Source organism: Microcaecilia unicolor, chromosome 4, assembly GCF_901765095.1.
Source record: "Microcaecilia unicolor chromosome 4, aMicUni1.1, whole genome shotgun sequence".
NCBI classification, from domain to species: Eukaryota; Metazoa; Chordata; class Amphibia; order Gymnophiona; family Siphonopidae; genus Microcaecilia; species Microcaecilia unicolor.
In genome coordinates this window covers 22,412,279-22,422,077 of record NC_044034.1, presented here as the reverse complement: position 1 = coordinate 22,422,077, position 9,799 = coordinate 22,412,279, and the positions used below count along the sequence as shown (strand labels likewise).

The following is a 9,799-nucleotide window of genomic DNA, read 5'->3' as shown; positions in this document are numbered from 1 at the left end:
GGAGAATTTTCTAATTCAGGGGGAAGGAGATCTGCTGGAACAGTAATGCACAATCATGGTCCAGGGCTGCAGTTCTTGGAATTCAGCACCCGGGGTTTTCAGAACCTGACTAACCCATTAGGAAGGCTACGGCTTCCTCTTCCTGGTACCCCCCCACACCCACCCACATACTCCCGATCTGAGGAGACAGGCTGCAACTCTTAACTGAAAGACCTTCAAAGAAATTCTGCAGGAAAAGCGCCAAACAACTAATCTCGCTAACTACTAATCATTTCTCTAGCTCTATTAGATATACGCAGCGGCTGTACACATTATAAGCAGGTACTTTCTCTGTCCCTAGAGGGCTCACAATCTAAGTTGTTTTTTTTTTGTACCTGGGGCAGTGGAAGGTTAAGTGACTTTCCCAAGGTCATAAGCAGCTGCAGTGGAATTGAACCTAGGTTGCCAGGATCAAGTCCGTTGCACTAACTATTAGGCCACTCCTCCACATTACGGACGGGATTCAGTAAACGGCGCTCACATTTTGGCGCTGTAAAAAGTCAGCATGGCGTGCTGGTCTATAAAGAGCACTCCAAGTGGTGCTTAGAGAAACATTTCCATGCCCAATTTGGGCACCAGTAATTACGCAGCTAAAACTTGGGGTAAATTGCTGGCACCCAATCCTGGCATAAGGGTGGCAGGAATTGCGGTATTCTATGATAAAAGAGTTTTTATTGAATAAAATGATATAAACAACAATCGACTACAGTAACAATTTTTGGTTTTGTTTTCATATTACAGGAAAAAGAAATCTACATCCCACCACACACACCCTGCCCTGTCTCTCCCACAACCCCCAGGTGTGGTTGGGTGGTATACTGACTGGGATCAGCAAACCACCCCCCCCCCCCCCCCCAATCATACAGAGTTGTAACATTTAGCGGAAAGAGCCGCCTCTTGTACTCTCCCCTCTATGAAAAAAGATTATACCCCCCCCCCCCCCCTCCAAGCCAGCATGTAGAAAACAAGGAAGGAAAACAATTCCCAACCCTTCCATTCACCCCAAGCAAGACTCTTCAGTAGGCTTGCCACAGTCAAAGAGTGTTCAATAGCATACTACAACCCTCTGAGATATAGGGTTTGAAGATAGGGAGCCCAGACCTGTAAAATGTGTCTTATGCTTGGGAGAGCCTCTAGCATCCCGGGCCTCCCACACCGCCAGTAAGTGAACTTGATTTTTCCAATACCCGACGTTAGGCGGATCTTGAGAAGTCCAGTGTTGCATGAATACACATCCTAGCCACCACCATTACCATAGCCCTTGACGGTGAACGGGGGCACCTAGATGTGGGTACAGTGGGTTTGTAAGGTGACTAGTTGTACCCTGGGGCTATATAAGTACATATGTACATAGTATTGCCATACTGGGACAGACTGAAGGTCCATCAAGCCCAGCATCCTGTTTCCAACAGTGGTCAATCCAGGTTACAAGTAACTGGCAAGATCCCAAAACAGTACAATATATTTTATGCTGCTTATCGTAGAAATAAGCAGTGGGTTTCTCCCCGTCCATTTTAATAATGGCTTACGGACTTTTCTTTTAGAAAGCTAGCCAAAACCTTTTTTTAAACCCCGCTAAGCTAAACCGCTTTACTACATTCTCTGGCAACGAATTCCAGAGGTTAATTACACGTTGAGTGAAGAAATATATCTCCCACTCTGGCAGGTTGTACCCTTCTACCTTGTTTGAAGTGGTAAGGTCATCGAACTTGTGTTTTCATCTCACTCTTCCTGCTACATAGGACTCTCTGTGCTTATCCCATACCTTTTTGAATTCCATCACTGTTTTTTGTCCCCACCCCTGCACCAGGAGGTCATTCCAAGTATTCACCACCTTTTCCGTGAAAAGGCATTTCCTGATGTTGCTCTTGGCTCCATGTCCTCTAGTTCTTCTGCTTCCCCATCTCTGAAAAGATTATTTGTATTTAATGCCTTTCAAATATTTAGTGCCTATCTCCTATCTCCCCTGCTCCTCCTGTCTGCTATGGTATACGTGTTCAGGTCTCCAAGTCCTCTTTTCTTACATCTTCTGGGGCAAACCCCATGCCATTTTTGTCATCGTCCTCTGAATAGCTTCAAGTCTTTTTAAATCCTTAGCAACATATAGCCTTTAAACTGAACACAGTACTCCTAGTGGGATATCACCAATGACCCCTACAAGGTCATTAACACTTCCTTTCTTCCGCTGGTTATGCCTCTCTCTAAGCAGCCCGGCATCCTTCTGGCTTTGGCCACTGCCCTTGCCACATTATTCCACCCCCTTGAGATTGTCAGATAATGTCACCTCTGGCTCCATCCCAACATCCCTTTCCTGGTCTGTGCATATCAGCCCCTCGCCCCCTATTGCATACAACGCCTTTGGGTTTCTACACCCCAAGTGTATCACCTCCACTTCCCTGCATCAAATTTTAACTATCAATATTGAACCATTCTTTCAATTTTTGTAGATCACTTTTCATGGTGTCAAAGTCCTCTGGGGTGTCCGCTCTGTTGCATGTCATCTGCAAAAAGGCAAACTTTTCCAATGGACGTTAAACACTTTGGTGATTTGTATTAACTGAGTCAGTCAAAACTTCTCAATAGAAAATGCTGTTCTTTCTTTTTTTCTCAGTTTGCTTTTCATTTCTGCTCCAAAATATAAAAAAGGGAAGTAATCCTTTCTCATAACTATAAAACCACCGTCAGCATCTGCATTCAGCCACTTCCATCCAAGGTCGCTCTAGATTTTTGAAGCCGTTAAAATCGGAACTGTGGGTGGTTCCGTTGGTAAGACGTTGGTGGAGAGAAGCTCCAGTTCATGGCACAGAGAACGTTACAGTAGAGAAGAGGAGGTTTCTTGCTTGACGGATGCTTAATTCCAACAGGAGCCTGTAGGGCAGCTCAAACAAAGATGGGGGTAAGAACTGTGCAATTCTTTTTTACTAGGTACGTCATCCCAACCTTCTAAATCCTTTCAGGTTATTTCCGAGACTGCTCAGTCAAACCTGCTACTGTGTGATGTTTAAGAAGGCGCTCAACCAAGCCTGGTTGTCTGACTTTCCACAGGTGTATCTATAATCGTCTGGCCTAAGAGCCAGTGTAATACGTATGTTCCTCTAAAACAGGTTGAGAGTGCGAAGAAATGCATTAGGGAACCATTGCCCTAGACCTGTGGATTTCACTCCTTGAGAGCTGCCAAGGGGTCAGGTTTTCAGGATGTCCCTTATGATTATGCTTGAGAGATTTGTACACCTACTATCTCCATTATAAGCAAATCTTCTCTCATACATATTCATGAGGGATATCCTGCAAACCTGACCCCTTGGTGGCCCTCAAGGACTGGAAGGGAATACCACCGCCCTAGACTGCTGGAAGAGTCGGAGATAGTCCTGGTTCTTCAGCTTTGGTTTCAAAGATGATCTCTCAGAATGCTTTCGAGCCAAATTCGGAATGAAAATCTGGGGCTATTTCACATGTTCTTTTTAACAGTGTCAGATGATTCTTGTTGTCCAGCCTTTCAGGATCTGTAGCACCTAACCACTACACCTCTACTCAGGAAATCTAGACTGCCCCAACTTGACATTTCGTTCTTTAGATTGTAAGCTCCTTTGAGCAGGGACTGTCCTTCTTTGCTAAATTGTACAGTGCTGCGTAACCCTAGTAGCGCTCTAGAAATGTTAAGTAGTAGTAGTTATAAGGAGATGTACTGGAAGGCTCAGTAAGTGGGGAAAGTTTATGGAGTACGCCTCAAGGAATTCGTTCCAACCCCTGTGTGGGTGTATATCTGCGTTTTGTGTATGTCTGTGTTTTCTCTGTCTGTCTCTGCACTTGTGTCTGTCTGGGAGAGTTAAAAGGAAAGAAGCAGTTCTGAAATGACTGTGTTTCATTGGGGTTGGGCAGCAGAGGGCTTGGGGGAAGGAGCTGTCTGTTTGAGACACAGCTGATAGAGTCAGGATGTGGAGAAGTGACTTAGCAGGAACAGGGGAAGTGAACTGGCTTCTCTGGTGAATTGCACCCGCTGTAAGAGACTAAGGATGTCCTGAGAGTTTCTGGAAGTTCAATTCGTGAGCTGATTGCTCAGAATTGTTTTTCCTTTGGGACCCCATAAATAAGGATGTATGTAGAGAACGAGAAATGTATGTGCCGTGTATTAAGAGAGGAAAACCTTTCTGAAAAATTAATTTCCAGAGGACCTGGGTTTGATTCCTGGGCAGAACTGTGCTGTTTGAGACTGTGGATGCTGCTTGGGAGATTACAGGTCCTAAAAGGAACCATAAATTGTGTGAGCCCCCCTCTCCCCCCCCCCCCCCCCCAAATGACTGTGGCTGCAATGTTTGTGATAAAGAAAGTGGAATGTTGAGTATTAGGAGAGGGATGGAAAACAAACACGAGGATGTTATAATGCAGTTGTATCGCTCCATGGTGCGACCGCACCTTGAATATTGTGTCCAATTCTGGTCGCCGCGTCTCAAAAAAGATATAAAGGAATTGGAGAAGGTGCAGAGAAAGGCGACGAAAATGATAAAAGGGATGGAACGACTTCCCTATGAGGAAAGGCTGAGAAGGTTAGGGCTGTTCAGCTTGGAGAAAAGGCGGCTGAGGGGTGATATGATAGAAGTCTACAAGATAATGAGCGGAGTAGAGCGGACAGATGTGAAGCGTTTGTTTACACTTTCAAGCAACAACAAAACCAGGGGACACAAGATGAAGCTAGAATATGGTAGATTTAAAACAAATAGGAGAAAGTTTTTCTTTACTCAGCGTGTGGTTAGACTCTGGAACTCGTTGCCGGAGAATGTAGTGACAGCAGCTGGCCTTACGGAATTTAAAGGGGGTTTGGACAGATCCCTGAGGGAAAAGTCTATCGAACATTATTAAGTTGGTTTTTTTTTTTGGGGGGGGGGGGGGGTTGCCGGGTTCTTGGAGCCTGGATTGGCCGCTGTCAGAGACAAGATGCTGGGCTTGATGGGCCCTTGGTCTTTTCCCAGTATGGTGGTACTTATGTATATAACTTGGAGCAAATTCCCTCCTTGCCTTCCTCAGGGGCTGCACATGAAGGTCTCACGACATCGTAGCCCCACATAGAAGATGGTTCTGATTAAGCTGAAAGTCCAACAGAGTGGGAGAAAACTGCCAGGGCAAAACTTCAGCTCAATGTATGTTTCAATTTTATGAAAGACAGAAATGAAAAATGAGAGTGGAGGCCAACTCCCAGAATCTTAAGCAACGGCCATGAGGCCTTCTTACATCATCCACGCAATTGCTCCGGCTGACTAAGGAGAACGTGATGAATAGCTGTTGTAGAAATTCTTACAAAACGTTCTCCTTCTTTGGAGAACGTGTGTCATTTGGGGTGGGTGGTATTGCACAAGCATGGGATATGCAAGCTCTGCTCAGATCAACTATGCTTCAAAGCTAGAATGCCAGACCTTTGAGCGAGAGGTAAGGAAGGGCAGGGAAAAGAAAGATTCCCCGCATAACCCAGATTCTGTAACTCTAGTTCTGAAATGTGAGCGTCATTTATGCCGTAAGGGTCACGTAGAGGCTTTTCTCAGTTTCAGCCGAGACTTGCTACTGAAAAGGTCTGAAACCAAAACTGCAGTCGAAACTCGGCACCTAGTTTCCTCCATAGCCAAAATGGAAACCAAAAACTCAAATGTGCTTGTGAACCAGTGGAGGCCACTAGGGATTGTCAGAAATGGCAGTCGGCATCCCTCTGCTGTAGTATCCAAGCCAGGATATAATTTAAATCATGAAAGACCGTATTTTACCTCCAAGCAAAATAGCCTCCACACACACATGGACCACTGCTGATGAAAACTGAAACTAAAAGCCACCGTGCTTTTACAGTGACTGACTTTACACCACATTTGGACTGACAGCTGGTGTCATATGTCCACAGAGAGGCTAATTCCTAAGCAGCTTATCGTCCCAAATTTGCAAATTCCTGCTAAACTAGTGGTTAGAGCCATAGCCGCCAAGAGGGGGGGGCAGGGGGGACAAAATTGCCCGGGCCCAGCGCCACAGTCCCACCTGCCCTCCGTCGTCGACCGTCTGCCCCCTGCATTGAAATCGCAGTCTCACCTCCATGAAAGCAGCGCTGCAGGCAGCAGAACGCCTCCCTTCGGCCCTCCTTCCCTCCCTGTGTCCCGCCCTCATCTGACGTAACTTCCGCGAGGGCGGGACACAAGCAGGGAAGGAGGGCCGAAGGGAGGCGGTCTGCTGCCTGCAGCGCTGCTTTCACGGAGGTGAGACTGCGATTTCAATGCAGGGGGCTCGGCCCGGTGGCAGACGGAGGGGGGGCAGTGGTGGTGACCTCAGGGGGGGTGGAGGGGGGAGCAGTGGCCGCGGCGATCTTGGGGGGGAGCGGTGGTGACCTCGGGGGTGGAGGGGGGAGCGGCGACCTTGGGGGGGGGGGGCAGGCCGGCAGGGACAGGGCCCCGGGGGCGGCCTTGCCCCAGGCCCGGCCCAGGCTCTTGGCGGACCTGGTTAGAGCACCGGTCTTGCAATCCAGAGGTGGCCGGTTCAAATCCCACTGCTGCTTCTTCTGATCTTGGGCAAATCACTTAACCCTCCATTGCCTCAGGTACAAACTTAGATTGTGAGCCCTCCTGGGACAGAGAAATTTCCAGAGTACCTGAATGTAACTCACCTTGAGCTACTACAGAAAAAGGTGTGAGCAAATATAAATAAATAAATTTATTTGGAGCACCCTGTTTACCATATAAACTACTACGCAAGATCATAACTGCATTACTTGCAATTGCAGTCAAAGAAATAAAAATACAAAGAACAGCCACCCCTCCCCCTCTCCTTCCCGGACTACCCCACATTCCCTGGTGGTTTAGTGGCGTAATCAGGGCAGGGAGCAATGCCCCAGTCATAGCCGCAGTTTTGAGAGCAGAACCAGAATGGGTAGGAGTAATTGGGGATCATCCCTGCCCTAACTACACCCCTAGACAATCAGAGTTTATAAGATAGGCCCGGGGGGGGGGGGGGGGCCAGGCACTTGAGGGGTCCAGATAGAAGACAAATGGGACAAAGCAAACATTTGCGGCTTGCACTGAAAACACATGGTCATTTTTTGGTCAAAACCAAAAACGTTGCTGAAATTTTAAAATAACCTTTTGGACAAAGCCAGGCAGAAAAAGGATTTGGGGGCTGGTTTTGGCAACTGTAACTCAAACGCAGTTGGCCTTTAGGGTAATGCATTTGATATAACACTTTTCTGTAGTACAACCAAAGCAGCTCATATTTGTTATACACAGGTACTTTCTCTGTCCCTACAGGACTCGCAATCTAAAGACCCCATTTACTAAGGCGCACTAGCGTTTATAGCTTGCGCTAAAATTTAGCACGTGCTAATGCTAGAGACCCCCGTATATTCCTATGGGGTTCTGTAGCATTAGCACATACTAAAAACACTAGCGTCCCTACAGCACGGCTTAGTAAACAAGGCCCTAAGTCCGAGGTGGCCCAACCGTTAGGCCACCTGAGGCGGGGACCTCAGGCAGCACTCTACAGGAGCGGCATCTCGGGGAGCGACTTTGCGGCATTTTACCTCGGCACGGTGACGTTCCAAACCTGCCAGCGATTCCCATTTGCTGTCCTTCTGCCGCCGGCACCCACCTCTCTAAAGTAACTTCCTGTTTCATCAGAGGCTCAGGCAGCTGCAGTAAAGGGAAGAAGCGGATTCCGCCAGCGGCAGGGAAGCATATGGGAATTGCTGCCGGGTTTGGAATGTCACTGTGATGAGGTAAAATGCCCAGGGAGGGTGGCATGTTACATAAGTACATAAGTAATGCCATACTGGGAAAAGACCAAAAGCCCATCAAGCCCAGCATCCTGTCCCCGACAGCGGCCAATCCAGGTCAAGGGCACTTGGCAGCTTCCCAAACGTACAAACATTCTATACATGTTATTCCCGAAGTTGTGGATTTTTTCCACCATTTAGTAGCGGTCTATGGACTTGTCCTTTAGGAAACCGTCCAAACCCCTTTTAAACTCTGCCAAGCTAACCGCCTTCACCACGTTCTCCGGCAACGAATTCCAGAGTTTAATTATGGGTTGGGTGACGAAACATTTTCTCCGATTTGTTTTAAATTTACTACACTGTAGTTTCATCGCATGCCCCCTAGTCCTAGTATTTTTGGAAAGCGTGAACAGACGCTTCACATCCACCTGTTCCACTCCACTCATTATGTTATATGCTAGCTCCACCTCAGGCAGCATCTTTTCCTTGGGCCGGCTCGGCCCCGCCCTAAATTGTATACCTGGAGTAATAGAGGGTTAAGTAACTTGGTCAGGGTTTCAAGGAGCCACATTGGGAACTGATCCTGGCTCCCCTGGTTCTCAGCCCACTCCCTAAGTACTAGGCTACTCCTCCAGTCAGCTGGGCCTTCAGTGCTATTTTCGGATACATGTTCATAACTCATAGAACACTGAAAGTTACACATAGGGCCAGATTCTGTATTTGGCACCGAAAAAATTGACGCAGATGGAAAATACAACTCACGCGTATTCTATAAACCATGCCTAAAGTTAGGTGCAGTTTATAGAATACACGTAGCGCTATCCACGTGACTAAACTTTAAGCGCAGCCATTTGCATCAACGAAAAGCCGGTGTAAATGCCCATGCCTAATTTTCAACGTGGAGTGGGTTATTCTGTAACACAATGCGTAAATTTTAGGAACGCCCACGACCTACCCATACTCCTCCCTTGGCCACACCCTTTTTTGAGATCCACACGGTAGAATTTATGCGTACTACTTTATAGAATATGCATAGCGAGTAGTGCAGGTAAGTTCTAATTAGTGACAATTAGTGCTGATAATTTCTTGCCCCCTAGTCCTAGTATTTTTGGAAAGGGTAAACAAGCGATTCATGTCTAGCCGTTCCACTTTTTATAGACCTCTATCATATCTCCAAGCTGAAGAGCCCTAGACGCTTCAGCCTTTCCTCATAGAGAAGTCGTCTCATCCCCTTTATCATTTTCGCCGCCCTTCTCTTCATCTTTTCTAGGAGATAAGACATAAGCATCGCCACACTGGGACAGACCAAAGGTCCATCTAGCCCAGCACCCTGTCCCCGACAGTGGCCAATCCAGGTCACAATCACCCGACAAGATCCACGGAGCAAAGCATTTTGTACTACTTGTCCCAGGAATAGTGGATTTTTCCCTATGTCCTTTTAATAACATTCTATGGCCTTTTCCTTCAAGAAGCCATCCAAACCTTTCTTCAACTCTGCTAAGCTAACCGCCTTAACCACATACTCCGGCAACGAATTCCAGAGTCGAATTACACGCTGAGTAAAGAAACATTTTCTCTTATTTGTTTTAAACTTACTGCACCAGCTTCATCGCATGCCCCCTTGTCCCAGGGGCGTAGCCAGAACTCGCCGGGAGGGGGGCCAGAACCCAAGGTGGGGGGGCACTGTTTAGCCACCCCCCCCCCCGAGCCACCACTGCCACATTGGACCCCCTGCCGCTGACCCCCTTGAACCCCCTCCCGCCACCAACCCTTCCCCGCCGTCACCGCCCGCCCCGCATCAGATACCTTGTTTGCTGGCGGGGATCCCCGAACCCCGCCAGCCGATGAGAGTCTTCTTCAGCGTCGGAGTAGCGCCTTCGTTCAACGAAGTTCCTGGTATGATCAGCTGTTTTTGACGCCTTACGTCCTGCACGGGACTACATGCATGGTACAGGACGTAAGGCGTCAGAAACAGCTGATCACACCAGGAACTGCGTTGAACGAAAGCGCTACTCCGGCGCTGAAGAA

The 9,799-nt window shown here is 47.7% G+C and overlaps 1 protein-coding gene across 2 annotated transcripts in view; it reads left to right on the top strand.

Annotated features, from left to right (window-relative positions):
- The window catches only part of P2RY6 (pyrimidinergic receptor P2Y6), a 219,421-nt gene that overhangs the window by 201,244 nt on the left and 8,378 nt on the right, over positions 1-9,799 (top strand). Inside the window, exon 1 of one of the 2 annotated variants that reach the window (XM_030200027.1) lies at positions 2,864-2,935. The exons of the other annotated variant lie outside the window; for it this stretch is intronic. The gene's annotated coding sequence lies outside the window, so the exon portion shown is untranslated. Of the gene's footprint in view, positions 1-2,863; positions 2,936-9,799 lie in introns of those variants that run through there. 2 annotated transcript variants of the gene reach the window in all.